This window comes from Geospiza fortis, unplaced genomic scaffold (genome assembly GCF_000277835.1).
Source record: "Geospiza fortis unplaced genomic scaffold, GeoFor_1.0 scaffold279, whole genome shotgun sequence".
NCBI classification, from domain to species: Eukaryota; Metazoa; Chordata; class Aves; order Passeriformes; family Thraupidae; genus Geospiza; species Geospiza fortis.
This window is the reverse complement of record NW_005054352.1, coordinates 2122526-2149979: the sequence shown is the minus strand read 5'-3', so window position 1 is coordinate 2149979 and position 27454 is coordinate 2122526. Positions and strand designations below refer to the sequence as shown.

Below are 27454 nucleotides of genomic sequence, written 5' to 3'. Positions count from 1 at the left end.
GCAGATAGAGACTGGGCACCAGGTATGCACAAATATCACAGTGTCAGGTTAAATAGCAAAACAGAGCTTGCAGTAATAGCAATGACAAAGTCCATAATATGGGCTTAAATTACATCAGTATGTGACACATTTTTTCCCTATATTCTTTTGGGTCTCTGTGTATCTAGTTTTGCTGTCTTTGAAGGAAAATACTTGCCCACTTTCTGTCTGCTTCCAAACTGCAAGATAGCTTACTGTCTCTGGCTGCTCCAGCACCTATTTTCAATGGCAACCTCAACAACCACTGCCGTAACAATCAGAATAATGATCACTAACAGGGCTGCCTTGCTTCTCCCAGGGCTGCCTACCCTTACATAAAAAGCTGTATCTGCAGGAGCATCACCCAGTCCACTTACAGGGTGACTGAAAGCTGTACCAGTGCCAGGAATGTGCAAAAAATTTTTTGGCATGGGGCTACCAGGATTTTTTCAGACCTGGGAGCAATACCTTCTCATATCTCTGTCCAGTTGCTGGCACTGGAGATAGGAGCCCTGCATGGTGTACATCAGTATAATATTCTGTTTGGAGAGTGATATCAATGTCATGGTGCGCATGCTCTAGAAAGACAGTTAAAAAGAGTAAATGAAAGATTAAGTGTGAAGCCATTGAAAGCTGTATTTTAAAGCTCCAGTATTACTATTACCATTAAAATTTAAAGTGACAGAGGCCCAATTATGAACAGTTATTTTATTATATAAAATTACTTTTTATTGGCCTTTGCAAAGCCCTCATTTCTGCTTTACCATCACTGCCACAGGATCTGTCCTTATGGCTTCTGTTGTCAGCAGGATCCTGAGCCACCCAATGAGGAATGGATGAAAAGAGCAGAAGGGCTTGAAGCCTCATGGGGAATAGCAAAACAGACTCAGCCAAGTGGTCTAGCCTGCTCTTGTGGTAATATTAGACAAAGCTTCAGTACCTGAAGGAGAACCCCAAACCTGCCTTTGACACTTAGAGTGGCATCTGGGGGCCGAGAAGATAGTGAATACGTTTTTAGGAAGACAAAAAAGGATGAGTGAGACTGGAGAACTTTTCTGACAGACAAGTGAGTTAATAATTGTAATTGCACTCTTCACAATTTTGATGCAAAAATTTGCTGGTTGTTTACGCAACAAACATTCAGTATATACAATTAGCATTCACTATACCTCATAAGACTGTCTGCTCAAATAAAAAAAAATTCTTCTGTATCTTTATTTGGCTGGTACTACACGGACTACTTCAGATTGATACGTTATGCCATCTTTAAAACCTTACGAATGATGTGCTTGCAGTAGTCTTATAATATTGGTATATTTTTTTTAATGCCTGGCATGATGAGATGCCATGAAGGCCTGAGCTTTCTCATGAGAAGGAAGGTACTGCTTTCTGGGAACGGGGAAAATTTTCATACAGAGTATCTTTGAAAAGTATCAGAGATGTGCAGCCTTTCACAAAAGGATTTCCAAAAGTGAAAGTGACATTTGGGCCACAGGTAGCAGAACTGTAGTCTAAAAATGCAGGAACGTAGACCTGTCCTGATATCAGCCAGATCATTCAATGTGCAACAATTCAGTTCAGTTTAGTTTGATTTTTTTCACATTATTAATGCAATTCCAGATGCAGAACAATGAATCCATTTTTCAGATGAGATTATTCACACCTGAATAATGTGGGAAATCCCTAATAAATGCCCAGGTAGAAAGGAAATCAGAGCACTCTTTTCAAATCTGACAGAAACAATTATTTCTCCTTATAAGTGATATCAGAATATCAGGGTATTTTTCCTAGCCACCTGTCAAGCAGCTGCACATATGACCATGACATATCATTCTCACCTTCAGCAATGTTGCTGAAGGAATATAAGATACTTTCCATACACTGATCATCATCAGCCCAAACAGTTTTCATATTTAATCCCGCATTTAATCACAATGGAAATGATCAGAAGAAAATATCACAGAAATTGTTCAGACCACACTTGAGAACATTCACCAAGAGGGGTGTAAAGAAGAGGTAAAAGCATGTTCTCTTTGAAGGTACTTCTGGGGCAGGGCAGAAAATGATTTCAAGAGCAGAAGTTTCAAATACACCTTGCCAGCTCACTCTTTTTAATGGTCATAAGTACCTGTGTTATAAAAGAAAGCTACAAAACACTGCAGGGAGACAAACTAGTGATGCAGTCAAGCTTTTACCTGCCTACTCCCCAGAGCAAAAATTAAAGCTATCAGTGGAAAAGGCTATTAATTTTCAGCTGGTAGGCCATTGTCAGCAGTTGCTTTCTACAATACTGGCAAACTCAGTATTTGGTGCTCATGCACTACCTTAAATATTTGAATTGGGACACTGTGCAGCAGCTAGAGGACAGCATCCTTCTGTGCTCAGTACTGTACAAACACAGGATCGACACATCAAGACATCTCTGTGTCTAGGAGATTACAACGCAGGGAACTGACTGGAGATATTTCATTGTCCTGTTAAGGCCAAATTGGCAGTAATGCTGAACTGTAGAGGAAAAATTCATCACTTATGTCACTCCAACTGTTACCTGTATGCTCATACCAATATGTTGTTCTGAGCTTGACCTGGCCTGGACTGGTCTTGCACTTGAAGGAAAGAACTGCCACTTGTCATCACCAAAGAGTTTGCTCCCAGCACCATCCTTGCAGCTGGCTGGATACTGGAGCTAAGCGACCTCTGGGATTCAGCCCAAAGCTTTGCTGCAAAAACAGGTGAAGGCTGGGCCCAAAGAAGGGTATTTAGTGTTGATTTAGCAATACTGGTGAAATCATTCAAGGAGGGTCACATGACCTGTGCAGATGGACAAAGCAATGGGCAAAGCTGTGATCTGCTGTCAGATTGAAAGAAAAAGAATTATCTTATGCACTGTAGATACTCTTCACCTGCTTTAATTTTTAATAGAAATGTTCCTCTTTAAGTGCTATGAGCAATACAAGTTTAATGTGAACTTAGAGGACCATGCAACACAAGTATAATTGACTCACTATAATCACTCTATATTTTTTTTTCCTTTTTCTTAAGTCTTAATATTTCATTCTTAATGGAATCAGAAAATGACAGAGAGCTGGAATGTGACATAACTGTCAACTAATGTGAATTCAACCTAGTAGCCAATATTGAAATTGGATTTGAATTACTGCAGAAGTAATTGCAGATTAGAAAACTGGAATCAAAGAGCCATGGTAAGACATTAACCACCTGCAGGTCTTAGGCAAAGGAAACCAGAAATAGTGTTTACAGAAGTCAAAGGTTTACATTTTTAAGTATCACTGTATCGTGGAACAGAGGTCACTTTTTATGTTTGTGGCATTGCTCTGTAAAATTTGCGTTTGTTTTACATGCAGGTTTGCTATCTTTCCACTAACTGGTTTTACAACTGAAAAACCATATGAACATTATTTACACTGAACACTTGAACTGGTTGGTCTGATACTAACACTCTTTTTAAGCACAAAGTAGCTTTCATCTTTTCTCTCTGCTTATGCTGCTTTTCCCCATCAGTAGTAAACAATGAGGAAAGCTGCAACACTGTCCTGTAGTGACAATAACACATATTCCCCTTAATTACAGGTTTATGTCGTTTGTCAAAGTCCATCATCTGAATGGGTAAGATTGAATTCCATGAATGCTGAATTGGACATACTTTGAGCTGAAATAAAAGTGGCGAGATGTCTGTGGTTATTAGAGCTCCTAGTAGAAGTGTTGGTGTGTTATGGAAAGTTAGTGTTACTGTTGTCTGTGGTGTTTTCTGGAGGTTGAAACTGTGAAAACAGATGAGAAACAATATTTGCTCTATCAACCAGACTAAAGTTCATAAAACTAATGTAACTGGGAAAAGAACATTACAATTTAAAAAAATGTGGACCCAGTCCCAGTTTTAGGGAGTAGATAAGGAGAGATGAAGTCATCACATCCTCACAGAGGAAAATGAATGTTATATATTGTATATAAAGCTCTAAAACAGGTTATTTTTCTCTTAAAAAGATCTCAGATCCAGAAGCTCTCCTATCTCTTTGAGCTTGTAATTTCTCTTTCTGATCAAAATTTTTAGTCAGAAAAGATGGAACAAACTTTGTAATTTTTTACCTCTTTTGTAAAGAAGTGTGGCTTCACAACTGTTTTTTGATTCTGCAAATAGGTCTGATTAATTCCATAGGAAGAGTATTATTTGGTAATTTTGGGTATTAGTCCTTACCCACAACAGCATGAAACAGAAAAGGAGGGGATCTGCTTCATAGCAGTCTGGATCTGTTGTTCTATTTTCAGCTTTAGTAACAACATTTTGTTATTCTTGATAATGACATTAATTTTTTTCTGTATTTCAATGTATTCACCTTAAAACAATTGTAGTAATAATAATTTTCCATTGCAGAACAATGCTAGAACTACTGACCTATACAAGCAAAGTGTTTTGAGATGCTCTTAGGAAAGGAGGTAAGAAAAGGAAGGTTGTACAAGAAGATAGCTGGCAAGAAACAGGCAAGACACACCAGCTTATGGTACCACCACCACCACCTGTGATGCCATCATCTCACAGTACACCCTTTTCCTTTCAATTAACACATCTTAGCCCATACCTTATAAAAATATTTGCACAGACGCCAAGGTGAACATGGCCCTCAGAACTTCAAGGGAAATTGTTTCCTGGTGGAGAAAACTTATTAATAGTCAAAGCAATCATGGAATCAGCATTTGGGGCATCTCCAAAACCACCTACTCAAACTCACAAGGAAGAGAGTTAGACACAGATCCTGGTGGCATAATTAGTTATTTCCTCTGGTTTGGCTCTTGTTATTTCTGTTCACATCTATTGAAGGCAAAAAAAAAAAAGTTTTAAAGCTGTGATTGTGTTCCCCAGCAAAGCTGATTTCCACTTTGCAGGAGATTTTAGTTTCTCTTATACCCACTACCAGGCTGACAAAATCAAATGACAACTTCTAATTCCTATTTCCCTTTGTTGACATCACCAGCAGATACAAATTTGGGAAAGCTGCTTACATAATTTGACTCAATTGATATGCTGGTGTTGTCCCTGGGCTGAAGAATGTGTGTAACTATGCATCTTTGCTTCTCACTGTCCTTTCAGGAAGTGAGAGGAGAATGGAAAGAAAAGAAATTTTTAACCTATTCATCTACTTCCTTCTTTCTGTGCAGTCTTTTCTGCCTGATATATAGAAAACTAGGGCGTGTGCCAGTTAACACCTTTGTGAATGACAAAAATGTCTGTATATATGAGATAAGCAGGTGGACACTAATCATGTTTTGAGTTTATGTTTTGTGTATGCTTCTTCTTGACCCTATTCCTCCCTTCATTCTTTAATTTGTAGAAGCATGTAACACACAAAGAGCACTCACACAGCCAGCCTCCCGGTGCATATGGTGTAGAAGTGAATGAAGAACTAATTACTAAAACACCTTCCATTTAGTAGTGTCTGAATTTAGGAATACCTTGTTAGGCATGCTGACAACAACATTGTCAGGCACAAAAGAAACTTACACAAATCCACTTCAGTTTGGCCCTAATTTCTGAGAATTAAGTGTGTATTAAAGACTCTGAAAAATCCTCCCTTAAACTTGATTGAGAAAGGACACAAGACACACTTTTATAAACATAAGCATATGTTGTTGCTGATGAACACATTTTGAATTTTGCCTATTTGATTTGCATCAAAAAAGAGAAAAAGACACATGCTGCTATGCGACTTCCATTGTAGCATCAGTATCATACCCTCCACTTCTTCAGATATAAAAGGTGGTTTAGGCTAGTTTTTGTAGGTGGGCAGTATCTGTGCTGATATTTTGCTGTATGACTGAATTACATAAAGGGCAGTCCTAGCTGCTGATGGGGCGGTGCTGCATGTGCCAGCTCCACCCATGCATGACTCTCACTGAAGGAAGCAAGAAGCATCAGCAGATCTCAGAACAGAAAACTGGGAATGGGAGCATACTTGCTCAATGCATTTAAGGGGATTTAGTAGCTTTCATCACAAACTTAATCATATACCTTGTTTTATTGCAATAGTGGAAACCCTGGAGTAAGTTAAATTGTCAGATATGGTGAAACTATCACAGATCTGTCCATAGACATCCAACTGAAGGCAGCACAGAGGACTGCAACCATACACTGCAAGATGGACACACAATGGGGAAAAGGAAAGAAAAATTCTCCATCGCTTACTGTCTCAACCCACTATGCATAACCTCCCATAGCTTGCAGCAAGACAAGAAAGTCAGCATTTCGCACCCTCCAACAGCTTTGACATGACAGGTATGGTATTTTCTTACCCACAGAATTGCCAAGGAAATCCGCCCTAGCAAAAGTGCAAAAGTTTTCAGTATAAGGAGGTGGGGTGCAAAAACTGGCTTCTAGGCAAAGGTTGAAATGACTCAATCTGAAACAAAATGTAAAGCAATTACTGCCTGGAAAAAAAAGATCATGCTGACATTTAGAGGCTGCTGTGATAGTATCTGTCCCTTCCCAGGCTGACATAAGCAGCCTTGATTTCATCCCAAAATGATTTTATTTTTGTTTGTTTGATATTTAGGATATCCTTTATTTGGACGTGGGGGGCAGCAGGATGGATTGCCTTATCTTAGCTTTTATGCTGAGAAATAATTGCCACCCTAGAAAGGTAATTACATACGCCATTGTTTATATGTATAATAGGCCTGGAAAAGCATGTTCTACAGATAGAAAAAAAAAAGAAAATCCTGCTTTCACATCAGGGTGGAACACTATGCAAAGTGACAGATTGCCACAAATAGCATTCAAACCCTTGCACAGTAGTGGTTGATTTTTCTTCTGGGGAAGAGGGGGAAGGGATGAAGGCTATGGAATAGGGTGGAAAGGGGGAAAAAAGGAAGACAATTTTGTTCAACAGCCATAGTAACATTCACAGTGGTTTTCACTATTTTGATTGCTGCTAAATGAACCTGATCTTTAAGTTGTTTTTAAAGTCACTGCCTCAAAGGGACATTTTCTGTTGCCATCTTGTGCAAATACCACTTCTCCTAAAGTGGCCTTAATTTGAATTGCTTTGAAAGCCGACCAGATAATCTGCTAGAATATGTTGTAGCACGATGCATCTCCCCTTTGTGCCCTTAGTACCGCATAGAAAGTGAATTTAGCTCAGAAAAGGACAACTAGTCTCTTTTTCCCCCTTCCATCATAATACAATGAAAGAATAAAACAAACAGTGTGCTGTGATGTCAAACCCATTTCAGATTTTTTTAAAATGCAAAATATGTATTTCTTCAAAATATTGAAAGTTTCAGGGCTGAACAAAGAAAAGAAATGCATATGTATTTCGATATTGAACCAAGCATTGTTAGGTGCTGAAGCAATTCATAGCAGGGCTATTCTCTGTGGCAGTGTCCAGCAAATTGCATGAGCTGCTTGTTAGGCTTGACAACAGTGTTTTACCTAACAAAGGCCTCAACAGCTCAGAGCAGCAGAGGAATGTCAAAATGAGCACATTTCACACACAGATGTGTGACCATTATAGTCTATAAGAAGATGCATGGGGTGGAGGGAAGAGGCTGGATGCTGGGAAGGCTAACAGTTAGCAGTAGGGACATGGCCCTACTGACCACATTTAATCAACCTTTCCATAAACAATTCAACATTTTCATTGTTCTCTAAAAACTAATAAAGAGAAACAAGCACTTTTCATTCATCTTGAAGTAATTTTCTGTCAGGTTTGAGCCCCTTGTGGCTTACAGCTTGTGCATTGCTAGCTGTGTGATACAACAACTATTTCAATTTATTTTACAAACTCTGGCCATTCACATGTCAGTTAGTGCTCACCAAGCCAGCATCTGAAATTGTGCAGTTAACGAGTTTTACAACATTTCTATCAAGAGAAACTGTTTAGCATAACTGACTCTTAAGGAGTTATTATACCTCTAAAAATCCATTTTAAGGGGCATTATTTAAATAAAATAGAAAAACGGTTCACTGCCTTTTAAAGGGGCTACAAAAAAAGTCCATCAGATCCAGTGCAGTAATCCTCAGCTTAAAGCACTCTTGAGAGCACTTCTGGGAATTATCAGCATAATGAAATGTTTTGTGAAATGTCCAGATAGATTCCTCTACTCAACAATTTTACTGCACTATATTTATTTTCCCTCCAGTTTTTAAAGCAGTGAATACTTTTTTGAGGTGATGATTCTACACTGTGTAGATTAACTGAATGCATTTTTGTCAAGGCTGTAGTATAACTGAGGGGTTCAGTCTGTGTACAATTTAGATACATTTGCACAGCAAAAAAAAAAAAAAAAGTCAAGCCCTTTATGTTATTCTCAGCTCTAAAAGGGTTAAATCACAATGAGGCTTATGCAGATTTGCATTTCTCTTGTAGCACATTTTTCTTATACTTAACAACTTTCTTATCCAGTGGCACCTATAAAATGCTATATTGAAAATAATTCTTAAATTGCTCATAAGAGCTCATAAAAATAAAATTTATTCTGAACTGCTCTGTAAAGAAGAAATTTATGAATTTTAACTTAATTAATAGACACCTTTCAACTATGGCAACTAATGATCCAAAACTGCTAATACCTGGAGTCTACAATGGTAGAAACACTGCAGCATTTACACTAGTCAATCTCAGTATCTTAAACCACCTAATGGAGTAAACCCCATGTTCAGAATTTAAATTAGTCACCATTCCTGCCTAAAATGAGCAGTGGTAAGAGAAAAATTATATTATGGTACAATTATAGAGAGACACAGTATGCAGGTGTACATATATACAATATGCACACAGAGAGAGGCAACACATATGCAAGGTTTTATTTGTTCAGTAGGATAACAAAAGTGGTAAGGGGTCTTGAGGGGAAGCCGTATGAGGAGCAGCTGAGGTCACTGTGTCTGTTCAGGCTGGAGAAGAGGAGACTGAGAGGAGACATCATCGCAGTCTACAGCTGTGTCAGAGGAAGAGGAGGGGCGGGCACTGATCTCTTCTCTGTGATGACCTGGAGCAGGACCCAGGGAATGGCCCGAAGATGAGACAGAGGAAGTTTAAGTTGGATATTAGAAAAAGATTTTTCACCCAGAAGGTGGCTGGGGACTGGAACAGGGTCCCCAGGGAAGTGTTCACAGCACCAAGCCTGACAGAGTTCAAGCATCCTCACAATGTTCAAGAAGGACAATCCTCTTGGGCACATGGTGTGACACCTGGGGATGGTCTTGTGCAGGGCCAGAAGTTGGACTTGATGATCCTGATGGTCCTTTGCAACTAATATATTCTGTGATTCTGGGATCAGTTCTATCTAGTTCCACTAAAAGCCTCAATATTATGTGTCAGCCAAAAAAATTTGACTTAGTTCTTCAGAGGTTTTACACTCATTCTAAGACAGAGAGACTAACACCATCACCCCTTGAGATCTTTCAAAAGATACTCAGTAACTTTCATGCACAAGACACCTAGACAATAATTTGTGGTCTTGGCGCCATCTCAGAGCAAAGGTATAGCTTTTCCTGAAGGTATAAGCTTTCCTCAATCACTGTAGGCAGTGCTACAGTAGTAGTGCCAAAAAAGCTGCCTCTCAGAATCTACTAAGACAGAAGTGCATGTAGTATGACTTCCAGACTGGCAAATCTATGATTGATCAACTATACTAAGTGAGATAATGGGCACTTTCCTAACTACAGCTCAGTTTTGTAAGATGTCAAACATTTGGGCACTATCTGTACATATTAAGTTTTAAGCAGTCACTGGCAGAGCTGGCTAAAGCAGTGGGCTTTTTTAATGACTGAAATCTTTACTGGAGTGGTGTCATGCTCCTTAGCACTCTGCTTAATGCCTTGGTATAGCAAAACACATAAAGCAGGAGAAAAAGGAGAGGGCTTTAAAAATATGCTCAAATTTATGTTAGAATCAGTGGAAAACTTAACTACACTTAAATAATGTATGAATAGTTGTGCTACTGAAAGGCAGGGAGAGATGAAAGCCATTAGATTTCCAGATACTAAAAATTTTGGATGGTGAAACTTGAAAGCACCCACTGTACAAAAAGAAAATTGTATCCAGGTCTAGAGAGAAAACTAAGGAGGAACAGACAGAAGTGAATTTTGTAAGACTGATCACACAGGCAAACCAACTAAAGGAAGAAAGGAGTGAGTTGAACTTAATTCTAGTGACACTTTACAATTGTTTATGTTCATGCTTAGTTGTTAGCTTTCTATGTGGTCAACCAGTAGATGCTGCAGTGGGAGCACTAAAGGTCTGCTGGTGAGAGGTAGAAATTAGGATAGGATACTCTTCACAGTCCTCCCATATTTATAGGATATGACTTCTCTTTATAAATCCCACTTCCTGCTTCTTGGCCTGAAGGGTTTTGATAGGAGATTCAGAGCTGCATTGTCAATCAAAAGCAACAGCAGGAGGTCTGAAGTAAAAGAAAGAATGTGTAAGACTTCTTCTGCTGTGTGCTGAGGAGATGCATAAGAGGCAAACACTTAAGTGGATAGGAGGTGACTGCAGTCATGTATTTTAGCACAGTTAATTACTGTCATGCATTTCCCATCAGTTTAACTAGTATGGCAGCAGGACTTTTTGTCACCTGATTATTTATACATAATGTTGACCAAAAGGAAGCAAATATTTTTTGACCATGCACAGAGATTTTTTGTTCTGGAGTGAAGGTCTTTCCATTTTGGGGAAACATCTTTGTAAAATGACCAAAAAAAAGGATGAGTTTTAGGTATGATGGATGTATTTGTGACAAATGAAAAGTCCATAACTGATTTCTTGTGTGATCAAAGACTTGGTGCTTGCTCCACTGATTTTTCATTTGTTCATACAGGTCCAACTTTTTACCCAGGAGTTGTTTCATTTTTCTCTTTTCTGAAAGAACTTGTTTTGCCCCTGCAGGTAACATGCACATCTAATTTACAGGACATTCTAACAAGTCTTGGAGATACACAGGCCTGAAAGGGTCTAAGCTGGGGTGCAGACAACTTTTGACTATTCCTTTCTGCATGCCTGAGTGGGGTAAAGTCCCTACAAATGAGATGTGGATGGGAAGCACCTGGTTAATTAACTATTTTACTGAGAACTAGCTTGGCTATCTTTCAGCCCACACTGAAGTCCACAGAAGTTTGGACATCTCAAAGCTCTAAAATATGAGAGAATATTATTATTTTAATCCTGTACATATAGGAGCAGCCAGTCTTTTGGTCCATACTCCTCTGCATTGTTAGGCTAGCTGTTTTCTGTTCTATTCCCAGAAAAACACTTCCACTATAAGGAGGCATGGTCAGTCGGGGAGCATGGTCAGTAGAAAGCTGCATAAGTGTGCTCTACCTCTCTAGGGAAACTTTTGTCCTTGTTAAGCCTTTTTCCCTTCAGTGAAGGCTTGTGAATGTTTTGCAACACCATGACTGAATTAAAAGAATAATGTTAATGGTAAGCAAAATTATTGAGACATCATAATTTAGACTTAGGTAGACAAGTCTTCAAATTATAATTTAAAAACATTAAATATTATAGAGAAATAACTCAAATCTGAACACATGCAACATCAAACCTAATACTGCATCGTGAAGAAGACATCTATATTCACAGTTTCTGTCCCTAAGTTGGTGACAATCTAAACTCCAAACTCCTTCACATTAAGTGGAGCTATGTATCAGGATAGTGAGATGCAAGCACACATCTGTGTGGTGCCATGACCAATAATATCAACAAGCTTTGTTTTAAATACTACTGACCTTTGATAGGGAGAAGTACAACGTGACGAAGAAAAAGTGGGAAAATTGCATAAAAAAGTTAAACGCTTTCTTTCAGCTAGTCTTTTATATAATGCCAGGTGACTTAGGTTGGATTTCCTTGACCTTTTGGGACATGATGATGCAGTTATTTGCAGGGAGTCCAAAATTTCTTTAACACAGGCTCTCCAGCCTATGAAGTTGAGTCTGGTTGATATAATAATCTGTGTTAGAGCTGGACATGCTCTAACATGTCTACCTCTATTACTCCCACAGATGCATATAAAAATTAAGACACTACAGCAAGATTTGTTGTAGCCTTTGTTGGTTTTTTTTTACCCTCACTTCCAAGAAACAGAGCTTTTTTTTGGTCATGGAAAGATTATGCACATGTCCAAGTAAGTTTGAACTCATTAGGTAATTGCAGCCGATTTTCTAAGGGAATGGCAGGGATTGTGAACCTAACAGCAGAGGAAGAAACTCTGCACTGTATCTCACAGTGGTCAGGTATATTCAAATGACACGTGTGGCAGGTTCTTTCCTATCCCACTGACTTATTAATATCAATGTAAATTGCCAGGTATTCTCCCATTTGTTTCTGAATAATTTCTGGATCACTCATTTTGCCCATGGTCCCTTCACTTTCTCTTCCTCTTTTCAGCCAAGTCAAGCACAGCTCAACAAAAAGACTAGTTTCAGCCTCATGCTATCAGTTGCTGTAAAATGCAAGATTAAGCTTGAATTCACAAAAAATCTTGCTACTTCATAGGCATGGTGACCTACTTACTTTTAAAAGGATGGGATAAAAGGATACATAACTCCCCATACTTCTGTAACCAGTTGCACCAACCACAGACAGCAGAAATGATGCGTGATTGCCACTTATAAAAAAAGTTCATGAACACAAACTACCACAACAGGCTGTTGGAACCTGTTGAAACCACCCTATAAAAATACCAAAAAAAGAGCACAGTGGATTCTACATCACAGAATGAAGAGCTGTGGCAATAGAAGAAAGAAGAAGAAGAAGAAGAAGAAGAAGAAGAAGAAGAAGAAGAAGAAGGAGAAGAAGATGAAGAAGAAGAAGAAGAAGATGAAGATGAAGAAGATGAAGACGAAGAAGATGAAGATGAAGATGATGAAGAAGATGAAGAAGATGAAGAAGATGAAGAAGAAGAAGAAGAAGAAGATGAAGAAGCATTGGAGTCTACCTTGAGAACCTGGAAGCTGGAACTTTGGAAAAGATCAACACCTCAGTTAACACAAAATGTGCAGAGCAATGTGAGGGAAACTTCTCTGAGATACAGTGATGCCTAGTACAAACCCTTTTCGGCCATCAACTGTTTTTGGGTGATTTGTGGTGGATTGGACATCATTAGGCAGTCCTGGAGTGGGGTCAGCCTGCAAGAACTGTCAGAAGTGGAATTGGTTGGAGGAGCAAAACTGAGGCTTACATGCTGTGCTTTAATAGATTTCTGTCATCAAAGTCATCCAAGAGTGTGAGAGGCTTTTGACAGCACACTGACAAGGAGATTGAGCCACACATTTCTGAGATAGACCAGAGTCTTTGTCACCTCTGTCACATTGGTACTGCTGAGATACCTTTCCTCAGGGAGGGGAGCACCCTGTTTGCTTGGTCACAGCCATTTTCTTCAACTAAACTAGTATTTCTGCTTTCACTGAGGGCAGGATTCACATGCTTTCATCTCTCTGCGGGGAATTTTCTTCATATGAATTACAATGGCGTGACTGATACAGTGATTTTCTTGGGAAGGTTTGCAGTAGGTTTGCAAGTCAGACAGAAGCCCCAACTAGCAATCACTTGAGCAACAAATAATAACTTTAATGTCCTGGAATGCTAGTTCTTGATGTTTCAGGAGTAGCTTTTATTTATCATTCTGTATGTCACCTACATATCTCAGATGATAGCGTTAGCTGTTCTACACAGATGAATTGCAAAACTAAAAGTCTTGCCCTTCAAACAGATATTTTGACACTGTGAAATCCACAATATCTTCAAAGTAAAAATTTTAAACAGGAGAGAGTGTGGACACTTAACTTGACATTGCTCCCATCTTATAGTCAGTCAAAGCCTATAATCACAGTCACATTGTGCCATTGCTCATTGACAAATTCTGTTCTCTGGGACCTAATCTAAAGCTGGGAAGGTATCTATTCCTGTGCTCCTGAAGAAGCTATGATGTGAGCAGCATCAACAGGAAGTGCAAGGGGATGTAGGATCTACCACTCACTGCCCAGTTACAGAAGTTCACACTAAATAATCAGATGAACTGAGGCAGATGTCTCAAGCACTCTGATCACATCGATGCAAGCACATATTGACTTCAGTGGTTTTGGACCAAATTCCTTCTTCTCTGTCAGTGGGAATATGAAAATTAGTAATTTCGTAGACTCCTAATGACCTATGATCTTTACTGTTCCCAGACAGAGGAGAGAAAAGGGGAGTAGAAAGATTTCCTGCAAATAATTTGTAAGCATGTTGTCTTCACTCTAACAAGTCCTTGCAGTACTTTATATGCTTTGGAACTAGTTCAGCTGAAGAAAATATATATAAAGATGTATTTACAAGATTCACCTGTGGCCTACTAACATGGGGAGTGAGTCCATGTGTTAGAGCTTGAGAAACAGATCAAATTCAGGTTTCAACATTTCATAGATAGGTACTTCACAGAAGTAACCACAACAAAAAATGTCAAGAAAACCCGAGAACCAGACAAAATCAAAGAATGATTCATTCTGTTAAAACAAGTGACTTAAGTGACTTGTAGTACGCTTTTTTTTTTTCCTTTTTGTGTAATTCCATTTGTAAGGCCAAAATTAGGCCTTTCAAAAATAGGGAAAAAATTGCCCCTCCAAATGGTAGTACATAGATCTGTGACACAGGGCTGTCTTAAAAGTGATTTGCCCAGTTATCTTGGTATGTATTCCAGCTGTACACTGAACTACTCACATATGCAAGGTATGCTACAAATTCATCACACCACATGGTTCTGTGATACTGTAAGTACTTATTAATGCAAGTTTTTTTAATGACCTCTTAAAGAAATAGGACTAACTTTCTCAGACATCTTGATGTTCTACAGAAATACTGTAGTCCTGCCCATGTATAAAGTGTGCATTCATTTGCCTGACTTATTTTACATCTATTTTATTAAAATGATGTGAATGCTTCATGTACATTCTTAAAGAAATATATTCTGTGTTTATATTAATTTATAAACTTGATTAATATATTAAATTTTACATTATAAGCTTTATTAAGCTTATGAAATGATAATTTAATTTTAAAATGGGAGTTGCACTAGTGTACCTATTGTTCAACTTAAGACAGCGCAGAAAATAGTATACATCTAAAAAGTCATGGGGTAGCAACCAAACGTGAATAAATTACTGAAGTAACCCTTTTTAAAAATCACAGCTGGCTTTCTAATTATCTCTGTGTTAGATGCTGGATAATGTTAAATATTGTTTACCACAGAACAGGTCCACTCAGGGTGTAAAAGGTGAATGTTTGGCTTTCTCAAAGTCCTGCACAACAATTCCTATACAAACTCTGAAAATGGAACTGATAATATGTCAAGATTACAATACAAAGAAATTAAATATTACAGCTAATTTTCTTACTGAAATCTAATCCAGGGATTAGCAACAATGGGAAATCTGTTTTATTTGCATTTAATTTGTACCTTCACACTATTATCTCCCATGTTTTAGTTTCAGGAAATGTGGTTCAGGCTATTATAGCCACATTTCATGCTGCAGTTGCACTGTTATTTGAGCTCTATGCTAGGAAATGACTTACTGAAAAAATAAAGCCAGCATACTTTATTTTAATTATACTAGAGCTGTGTCTAAGTACAAAAAAATAGTATGGCATATATTTAATATGGAGCATGGATTAACAGTTTTATGAGACATAAAATCTATTTATATCATTTTCTATTTACAAATCAGTTATATATCTTTCAACAAAACAAATGCCTATAGTGTAAAAATGAATAAGGAGAACATCAAACTAGCAATCATGTAAGCAGTAAATAACATCTTAATTGGCCTGGAATGCTGGAGCTTGATTTTTTTGGAACTAGGTTTTATTTATTGATCTATATGGCATATTTATCTTTCCAGTGATTTGTACAAGTCTATACCCTTTCCTCAATATTAGATCCATGTATGGCTTTATACTGCAAATGCCATTTTGGGAAATAGCTAAGTAGGAGAAGAATTGTTGCTTCTGGAAAAGCCATCCATTTAAAAACTTCCAGTGAGGCAAGAATAACTTCACAGCTTTTACACTATGTCTTCTGATAAAAAAGAAGGGGGCAGAGAGAAAGGGAAGAAACGCTGCTATTATGCAGTTGTCACCCAATGAATGCTTCAACAGTCCTTTACTCTTTGATGGCTTGGCAGTGACAAGAAAACAAGGAAGGATCCCCTGTGCACTGGGAAATGTCTTTTAAACGCTCCTGCCTATGTTCCTTCTACCAGCGAGACTAGCAGGCAGAAATGGGTATGGTGGGCTTTATACATGGTCTGCAATCTCTGGATTTGGTTCTTCTCAGGAGTGTTTGTGCAGATTTGTTCTTAACATCCACACTGTATTTCAACCCACACAGCACTTCACCTCACGCTTCACACAATACTATGCAGCTGAGAACTGGCAAATTCAATCTTCTCCACCAAGGTGTCTGCTGGGAAATTCTTCTTGCTGAAACATAGGTGTCAGCTGCTAAGTCAATACACTAGAGGAAGAGGGAAATTTATCAATGACTCTCTTCTTTCTTATAAAAATGTAGCTGAAAATGTCACTGTGGAGATACTGCTCAGTTGCTTTGCTTAGGATTGTAAACTGCTTCTGCTGTTGGTGGAAAAAAAAGTTTACAAACAGCACTGTTGCACTTGCCCATCTTCTGCTTTTATGAAAATGGTGATATAAACACAGAAAAGATTGTGCTCTGATAGCTGTCATTGCTGTAGTATAACCTTAGCTGTCTGGAAATGAGCTAATTAAATTTTTGGTGTGTCTTTTAGAGAATATATTTGCATTTGACATAATTAGTGGTAGGCAGATCCAGCTATATCCAGGGGGAATCTCAAGACAACTGCTTTGCTGACTATTAGTGCTTAATTTCTGAATGTCAAATCCCGCACATCTTAATTTCTAGAGAATAAGCTCAATTGAACTTGCTCCCCAGTTATGCAAAAACTGTTCAGATAAAACCAAGTGGACACGAATGTAATGAATGTGGTTATTAAATTGTTTCAATTGAAAGAACCCTATTCTTATACCATCATAATGGGAACAATTTATCCCCACTGATCAGCCTGTCTCTTTTTTCTGAGCTCTCTTTGATCTCGAAGCATATTGCTGTGGTGTGTCCTATTGAAAAGCAAAACTGGGGCAATTTTAATGCTTTTGTACCTTACCAGTGCTCTATTTTTTCGTTGTTTAAAAATAGCTGTTAATTATAAGTGCAGTTTAAATGTCTCAAGTGACCCAGAAATGCAGGTTGGAATGAGACAGATTGTGTGTCTCATATAAAACAGATGTACTTTCACAGAGCATCCTGAATTCAGCCCTCAATACGTAACCTTCCCTAAGGTTATTTCAGTCAGGTATTGAGCTTGTCTAGCTTTTAGATATAAAATCCCACACATTTTGAACAATGAAGAGAAAACTTCATCTATATTTACCTCAAGAAGAAAAAGCCTCTTTTTCTTGTGGGTGTATTTTGCTGCTGGTGGTTGATAGGATGAGGGCATTTCCCTTCGACTCCAGAGACTCAGGAGACTGTATACCGCATTTAATCTCCACCTCTTCTGCCTCTTAATGTAATAAACCTCATGCCCTTAAAGAACATTTAGTGGCAATAAACTTTCAGGAGATCATATTATTTTGACTGGATTAAGCACTGCACAAGTACCAGCCGTACCTTCCAGATATAAAATTTCAAGCTTCTGTGTTTTGAGGGGCTCAAAGTAATTTTTTATTTTCCCTTCTGCCAGCAATTGCTCTTAATTTCTTTCTGTGATGAGGTTCATCAAGGGAAGTCTGAAAAGTAGGGTGCAAATAAATTAAGGCAAGACGATTTACTGGAAGACCTGAACAAATCAGTTATTTATATGTCTATTTTTTAATATGTTGCTAGACAGTGATTTATAGACATTTCAATTCATTGACAAGACTTGGTTTCAACTTTCTGATTAGAATAGGCTGTCAAGTGCATTAAGTTTGCTGAGCTCTCCCATGTCCCTGAAGATCAGTGGTACACACTTCAAAGCCACCACCACTTCATGACACTGAATGAGCTAATGGTGAAGGAAACCAAGGATCAACCAAGCTTGGATTGTATATTGAGATCTCAGTCATTAGGAGAGACTGTCATCCAGCTAAGGGCTGGAAACTGCAGGAATAATTAGTCTGTGAGTGTGGAAGACCCTGCCCACTCTGGAGATGAGCAGCAAACCAGATCCACAAGAATATTTTAAACCTTTTTCTCTCTTTTTGGCTATTAAGTATGATATACATTTTTTTTTCTTCATGTCAACTAAGAATAAGGGTAAGAAAAACCCCAAAGAAAAAGGAGATAATAATCCTTCAGGATAACCAATTTCTTTGGCTATTAGAGCTTTTTCTTAAAAGACCCAGAATTTTATGGCTCATGTTCAGACACATCCTCACGTATCAGATATACACACAATGAATAGAGAAAAATCCTCATTTGGTAGTGGGAACAAGTATGCTATTATGTTTTCCACACACTGGGAAATAATTTTCAATTCAATACTTAGAAAACTCTCCTGAATCTCAGAGGATGTTAAAAAAATATCATATATTGCAATACTCTGAGTTCAACTTCAAGAGAAGCAACAGATCTCACTGTTTTATAACATCAGTCCCTCAAAGAGCTCATTGATTATATCTGCCCTTTGGAACTTTCTGTAACTTCTGTTATGGGAAAAAGAATGCTTCCTTTAACTATTCCCACTTTTAACACTTAATGCTATCACACTGGAAAATGGCAGATTTGATAGTAGCTGGAATGATAGCACATGTAAATTGGAAATAAGAAAAATTACTTCTGGAAAAATTTTTTATCAGTAATCACTATCTTTCCACCTTTTGAGGACAATATTTTGGTGCATAAAGGATTATCAAGGCAGAGATGTGAAGAGAAAATTTATTATTAAAACTCCATGGGCTTTGTTTTAGCCTCTACATTTTCACATTGTTATTTTGTGAAGCACATGGCAAGGACTGAGCCTCAGTTTAAACACCTGCAGGAGTTAACCACCCCTTTGACAAAGCAGGGCAAACTCAGACTCAAGCATATACTTAGAATTAAATGCTATCCTGATGTGCGATAGACACACACTTCGAAGTTCTCCAGCTGTGAAAACTTTAATTTGAATTTAGATGAAAGTATTTTTACTGGACTCAATACTTTCTAAAGTGAGTTAAGCAGGGACAACTGTACTGCTAGAACTGTGCTGATGTTCAAGAAAGCTTTATTTCAAGGTGATTTGGGCCAATATTAATTTTTATGTTTTAGTTTTAAATTTCCACTCTCTAATGGGTCACAGTGACAATGTTACTATACTAAAATGAATACAGTTTGACATATGAAGCAACAACCCTCATATGGTACTTCCTAGCCCCTCCCCAGCCTCCCCCTGCCATGCCCCTACCTCTGCACACAAAGGATAAGGCAATCAACTTAGGAAAGGTCTTCATGTTTTGCTTTTCATAGAAATTGGCAAACCACAAAATTTGTGTCTCTGAAATGAAAGAATAACTTTATAGAAGTTGAGTGGGTCACAACATGTGAGGAAAAATCGTGGAGCAACCACTCTCTAAGGAGGCAAAAGTCACAAAAACTTTTCTGAAATCCACAGAAAAGACTGTACAGGTGATCTAAATAATAAATAGGTAACAGAAGAAAGCAGATGGAAAGGTTAACAGGCAGCAGTGATATAGGACTCTGCTGCTTTACATCTACTTTCAATCCCAAACTGGTCTCCATTGAACTGCTGAGCTGGTTTTGTGGCCTAGTAGTTCTATTCAGATTTGGAAAAGTTCATGCAAATATACTGAGATTTTGTGTTGGTAACATTAATTAGATGTTTTAAAAGTCTAAAAAGATAAAAAATGTTTCAGTAAATTCCTATTTGTCAGGTAAAAAATCCCACTGTGCCATTTTGCTTGCTGGGAATAGAACTGTTATGTTTTCTCCCCTTAATTCAGACATAAAACAGAGCAGCTGTATGTTGCACATCAGACAGAAGATATACATGCATACAAATGCTTTCTATATTCAGTCTTTGCATTTGCTTACATGAACTGCAATGAGTGAACCTAAAATATCCCTCAGTTTCAGAGATGGATCTAATGATTTAAACATCTATGATGCCTCCAATGAATCCATCTTTCCTCTCAGGATTAACAAAGCTTTTACTGTCATTCTTTGTCTCATTTCAGACACTACATGACTGAGGGCCTTTGGAGGAGGTCCAGAGGAGTGGAGCAAGAACAAGGTCAAGGAAACATGATCCATGAAGAAACCCCAAAAGAAGCTGATCAGCCTCTAGAGGTGAAGACTGTCAACAGATATGGTCACAATGCTCCCCTGCTGAAAATTCTGGCACCAAAGAGCAGAGATATTTATCCTCCCTAAAGTGAAAAATTTGTAGAAAAATTACTTATGGGATTGAGCTGCAGGAAGGTGCAATCAAGCTGGATGATATGCTTTTATGGGGGGATGGCTATGGAAAGACACTACAACTAAAACATGCTGAGGTGTTAAAGGCGGCTTACACAGAAATAGCTTGGGAATGCATTTGAAGTGTTTATAAACCCTCTAAATTTTTTCTCTAACTAGTCTTTACATTACCCTTCCCAGTAATTCATTGCATTTCTTCCCACTCTTAAGACTTCCAAATAAAGGTTTATTGTCTTCCACAAAACTGCATTTATCAGTGTGCTGCTGCTTTCCTCTCCTCCTTTCGTTGTGCAGTTTTCATTACTTTGCGGCAGCTACCTGTGCTGAGCTAATCAACAAATCAAAATAAGCTGAAAAATTATGATGTAAGGAGGTAAATGTGATTTTTGGTGGACCAAGAGCCTGTTTCTCTACTTGTGTTTATAAGTTTGTGTTTAAACACAAACTTGATGATACTAAAACTGATGCCAATGTTTCAGCTGAAGTTATATTCATCTGAGTTTTGTAGTTATAACTGCTTTATGCTATATTTTCCTAATGAGACTACTATTTTGCTTTTATTTTTTGCCCATAAGTTCCTTGGTGTGCAGTGATGAGAACCTTGGAGCCAATTTCATGCTTGTGTTATGGTAATTCCAAAACTGTTTCATGTAAACTGAACAAACTCTCCTTACAGGAGGTACAGAAATAGGATCCTTTCCAGACAGTGTCCTAATGGGCAAACCTCTTTTGTCTGCAATTCCTACTCTTTGCTTTCTTTGTCATACTTTGCCTCTTAGTCTGTAGTTCAATGAATTTTACTCTTGGAGATGGACACGCTTCAATAAAAATCAAAGCAAATATTCTGAATAAGGGTTTGCATAGTAGAGAAGTCTTTTTTTTTTCAAGGAGGAGGTCTTTCAATACAAGATGTAGAAGACAGATTTCATATGGGGTAGGCTTCCCATCACCAAGCTATTGCAGAAACAGGAGGTGGTTACCTCTCCATTGGCCCTGGAAAGAAAGAACACACATTACACACATTGGTTGGTTGGTATAGGCTGTTTGTTTGGCTTTTTGTTAATTTAGATGCATGACTGAAATACTGGTGATAGTAACTCACATCCACAGAAAGTTAAGGAACTGTAGCTGGAGCAAATACCCTTTAGGAGAAATCAAGTCAATGATTATCTGCTAACATGCTCAAACATTGTTGCCTCAGGCATTGGGTGGAGACAGAGTCAATGGATCTGTGACATGCTCTAATACAGGACCATACAGAACAACTGGGCTTTGATCAAAAAAAAAATTAGTTATATGCATATTTTTAAATTCTTATATAAAGTGGATTTATCTCATACTTCAGAGTCCCATTTCCCAGGGTGTGTGCTTTGTGCTCCCACTTGTTGCATCCCACGGCCACTGCCAGCACTGGTACCCAATTCAGTGCTATCATCCACAGATTTATCAGGTGGCGTTTGTCATCATGAAGAGAGCTGTAGGCAGAAATGACAAGAGGATGCTGCTTATTACATCTTTTGCTCTGTTGGCTCTATTTGAGAGTAAAAGTACAGAAAAAAACCTTCAATAAGCCGCATAATTCTCCTGTAAATAATATTCCATTCAAAATAGCTAGGAATTTTTTGCTGCTTACACTTTGTGCCATGCTACCCTTTGAGACAAACAGGTATAAAGCTCAGGATATTTTCTTAGGTGCTAAATCCACACTAATCACTGAGGAGGCAAGAAAGAAGACATTCTTTCTGAATTTCTGTGATTCCTGGTCCTTTACTCCAAATCCATTAATACACAGGGATTTAGCACTATTGGACCTGCTGGTAGCCAATTAATTGACTGACTCTGTAGCTGGTGATAAGGAAAATGATTCCACTACAATTCAAGCACTTCATGATATCCTGCCCCAAGTCAACATTACATATATTTTCTAAATTTCAAGAGGGAAAACATGTTTTCAGTCAAAAGAGAAAAGCTTTGTCCACAGAAAATTGTAATACAGTCCTTTATATTTTTATGTAAACTGAAGTTAGAAGACAATTTTCTTCTGTCACACTTCCTTGCTGCCACAGGGGAAAATTTACTTGGTGGCAGGAAAAGGAGTCCATTCTCAAATTAACTTACTTTATTTAGTATGTGTGTTACTTGTGAATTTCATTCATAAAGTGTGTGTGTAAAGATGCAAGAAACATTCCTGTTTCTAAAAGAGTAGAAAAAATGTAATACAGTGAATTTGTTTCAATTTGGTTTGCTGACTTGTACAGAAACTTTGGATCAATGACGTAACTCTTCTGCACCTTAACTCTTTATTTAAAATTATGATAATTAAAGCCCAGAATATCTTGTAAAGGGGTTCAGACACAGATAATAAATAAAAACAAAGTGATGCTAGTTACAAAGAACCAGTTGAGCTTGGATTACTAAACTCCCATAAGATACAAGAAGATTTTTACTTCTAATCATAGCTAATTGCAACAAGGCTGTGATGAAAGTAATGGAAAGTTTAGGAAGATTTGATGTGACAGTGTGAGAGGAGACTGAAATGATCAAATAGATTAAAATCAAATGGAATTAAAACTTGATCTTGTTCTCCCTAGAGTCAATGGCAAAATTCTCATTGAGTTCATGAAGTACAAATACCCAGATTTAGAGGATGACCAAACAATACAAGCATATATATATATGAATAGATGGTTTGGAGGCAGTGAATTCCTTAAGGTAAAGAAGTGCCCTATCAGTGAAACTATAGTGGAGGGTCCTTAGAGCAAGCAGAGAAATTCCTGTCCTTATGCAAAACTTCCAACAATTTGGCACTGTACAAAGCTGAACAGATAAAAAAAGGCAGAAAAAATTTTAAAGATATCTACAACAACATAAAAAGAATTAATAAAAGCTAAGAAAAATGGCATATTATAGGACATAGCTGAAACCTAAAACTGTGTAGAAATCAAGCCTAGAATTCTGTAGAAACTATACCCAAGGTATATTTTCTATCTTGTGATTTTAATGCAGTTTTGGCCATCTTGCCACTATCAAGGCCTGAGAAGACAATTTCATCTATCTTCTGTTCTCATGCATCCATCATCAGGCAGTGTTCTCCTGTTCTGTCCTTTTCAGACAGGTTATGTATAATGGATTTTTCCAGTTATTGAGAGCAGTGGGTATGGCAGATATCATTGTTAAAGATGTAATAAAAGGAGTTACTATGTAATTGTTTCCTATGCATCACTGTTTGGCTCCTACATAAACTTTTCATTTTTAGACTAACCCTTGGAAGCTGTTGGTTCATGTTGGTGTCATGGGAAGCTGGATCTTACATGTGGAACTGCTTGAAGTGTGTGGGATTGCCACAAAGATAGGTACTTCCATAAAACTACTGTTGCAACTTCTGTCAACCACAGGGATAATAACAACTGAATCAGAAACTTCAATCAGAGTACAGGGAAACAGATGTGTCCTCCAAAATATTATATTATTGTCTTTGGATTTTTCCCTTTTGCAATTGCTCAAAAAATTTTAAATATTTTTCCTAAGTATTTAACATCAAGAAATCGTTTTTTCCATGTAATTTGTACATTGAAAGGATTAAAAAAAGAGTCTTGTTTGGATGACACATAAAAAGGTGGTAATAATGCCTTGGAATTATATTTTTTAAAATGTTACTATGAAAGTTTTCAAATTGTTTGTGTGGGAGGAGAAAGGAAGAATAGTTAAACTAACAGTTAAATGGAAACTACTCAAGCATCTGAATTTTACAGTATTTATCTTTAACACAAAACTGTGGAACTCATTGTCACAGAATATAATGTCAAAGCTGTAACTGAAAACAGACGGGAATTTGATAAAATTTGTTGGAGATCAACTTGATAATTGAAGGTTGAAATATGCAAGTCCAGATGATTCTGGAGTCTATGTCTTGTGTGCAAGTGGTGAAGGATGTCCTTGCTCCGCTAGACTCTTCACAGGAGACTGACAGCTCAGGAAAGAAATAGCACAGTGCTTGAGTCAGTATGGGCCTTCTGAATCACTTACACTGTGCTGACTCTAAGTCCACTGAAACCTGAATATTGCACAGGGAGGTAGGTGCAAGGGTGTCTGGAGAGAGAGCAAGTGGTGGAAAGTTATGACTTCCTGAAGAATTTGGAGGAGGCAGAAATCAATATCCACTTAAAGAGTGGGTGGTACCTCAAGTTAAGAAAAAAACTAGAAATTATAGAAGGGACTTTAAATAACTTGTTCACTGATTTTGAACAACGTATCTCCTTCCCACCCCCCTCTTCTCACCAACAACTTATAGAATATGTCAAACTTTACAAGATAGGGGAGGAAATACTCAAGGGAATAAAGGTGAAGTCTCCCCAAATAAAGCATGTCATGCAGAACTGTGCCTACAGATGAGGCACAATTGAAGACACACAAACAGTGTTTAGCTGGAGATAAACACCAGCCTTCTCTAAGGGAGCTCATCCAGCCATAGGAAGTATAAGACAGAAGCAAGGGCAACATTTTTCAGAGAGCTCTGTACAGCTGCCAGAACATTAGACCTGTATACAATCAGAAAGTAGAGGTGGAAAATACCTTCACAGAATTGTCTAATTTTGATTAGTCTTAGATGAAATAATACTTATAGTCAGGAGGCTTTGACAGGTATAAGCAAATCAGTGCCTCTCAAATCAGTAGTTTAGGAAGAAAGTTATCTTAGATCCTCCTAAATATACTGACATAAGAACCTGAGCATCCAAGAACACACATTTTGAAAGTAAAGGCAGTGCTTAACAGTAATTCTAACATTTGGAATGCTAAATAATTTGTTTTATGGATCTCTGTTTATGAACAAAAAGAAAAAAGACCAAAAACTACCTAGAAATAATAGGAGATGGTAAGCATGAGGGGACTGATTTTGCAGTTTGTGAAACCAGCTTCACCAAGGCCATGTGAATACACTGAAGATTGTAAGTCTGGGTCTGCAGGAAGAATTTGAAAAATAATGTGAAATCCAGATATAAATGGTCCTCAGTGCGATTCTCAGGCTAAAAAATGATGGAAAAAAAATAGTAGTTTTTTACAATGGTACCAGAGATATTTTCTGGTTTAAAATTTAAACCCTGACCCATCATGAATATATCAGGCCCACACAATCTTTCTCAACTTCTGCATAGTCTAGTTGTTAATCAAAGATCAGGCAAAATCTCACATGCTTCATTATGGAATATGTATGGGCCAAAACCTCACCCACCCAAAGAGTGAGAATGTTTTCCACATTCATAAATGGGAAGGATCTGTTCAAAACTGGGGGAAGAAAAGATAACTTAAAAAAGGTAATCCATGTTATTTGTGAATGAACAGGTCATGAAACAAGAACTCATCACTCATCCGAACACTTGTCATTCTGATGTGTCATTTCTCTCAATTAAAATGAAGTTTGACTGAAATACAGGTTCATACTCTGATACACCCTGTAGCTGCACTGGTTTTACAAGGCTGCAAGTCACCTGAGCTAGCCTAGGATCAAAGCTGGCCCCCTGACTTTTGCTTTTCCTTTATCCATGAAAAAGAGCGGTTTCCAACTTAGACTTAAACACAGAAATATTTGATAAATGAATTTTAACCAGAGGTCTCTTGCTAATTGGGATGTCTGAAACTTATTGTTTCAGATAAAACAGACCTCTTCTGAAGATATTTTGGGACTAAGACTCACTCCAGGAAATAATTAATTCAGTGCCTAACTACTTGGAGCGTAGAGTCCACTGGCCATATGTTATAAGTGCAAAAACTCTTCTCATAAAATACTCCGTCTTTTAGCATAATAGAGGCTGACTCAAATGAAGATTTTTTTCAAAAACAGTATACTTCTTTACAAATTCTTCATACCATTCAAATGCTATTATTGCTCAGAAACACTTCAGTTTAGGAGCACTGTATTCCACAAGAGCTGCTGTGTGCAAGCTGGATCCATGGTGGTATCCTACTGGATCTTCATTCTTACCCAACAGTAAATAAGGGAGTGAAGAATTCCTATTCTTCACTGGGGAAGAAACAACTCAAATTAGTCTGTATGTTATCCTGAACACATATATGGTTGTGATTTAGTGATTGTTGCATTTGAAATTCAAAGGAAAATCTACTTGGTGATAATTTGTTCATACACTCAGATCTTCAGTTGTTGGCATTCTGAAGATGAAGATCAAAATAATTTAAATCTGTAAGCACCCCAGTGAAGTTAAAAGTGCATTTTGTAAGATCCTTTCTTTTTTATTGCTTATTTAGCTAGTTACTTTCACTAAGTATTAAGTAAATGATCAGATTTAAATTAACAAAGAAGAAGCTAAATGCTTTCAGTGAGATAGTAATTTAAACAAAAGAGTTGCAACAAGAAACCAGAAAAAAACATTACTTTCTTTTATTCCTTTTTAGGAAGTTTTAATTCCTTTCAGCCATTCAAATTTAAGCAAAACAGAGCTGCTTAAAACAATACAAAGCAGGGCAAATACAAAACTTTTTGAAGCTATACTCTTTCAAGGATAATATCTGTTAGTTCTCTCTATGAAGAATCCTCCACTTCAGAGATCTTTCCTGTTTTTTTACAGAAGAGTCAAACTTATTTCCAAGTGACCTGTAACTCTGTTAACGATATGAAGGTAATTGGATAATACATTTACCATTCAATAAATTGAGAAATGTATTTTAGCAGTACAAGTATAGCTTACTCAGCACTTCCCTCCCCAGCTTAATAGCCTTTTCACTTTCAATAAAAACACAGAAGCCCTGGTTTCATATTATACTACAACATGCTTCTTGCAATTGATTTGAAAACATGAACAGACTGTTGTCCAAAGTGATGAGCATAACCAGCACTGGTCTCACTGCCCTGCAGGAAGCAGGAAGGTAGGAATGGCAACAAATCAATGAATATGATTTACTGAGCCAGACCTGTCTCAAATTGCTGGCCAAATGAAACACATAT

General features: G+C 37.6%; 1 long non-coding RNA gene across 1 annotated transcript in view; it reads left to right on the top strand.

Annotated features, from left to right (window-relative positions):
- Positions 1–20740, top strand: part of LOC102042684 — a 76515-nt gene extending 55775 nt beyond the window's left edge. Inside the window, exon 4 of the long non-coding RNA XR_004082002.1 lies at positions 20256–20740. This is a non-coding gene — a long non-coding RNA (uncharacterized LOC102042684). The remainder of the gene's footprint in view (positions 1–20255) is intronic.
- Positions 20741–27454: the final 6714 nt, after the last annotated feature.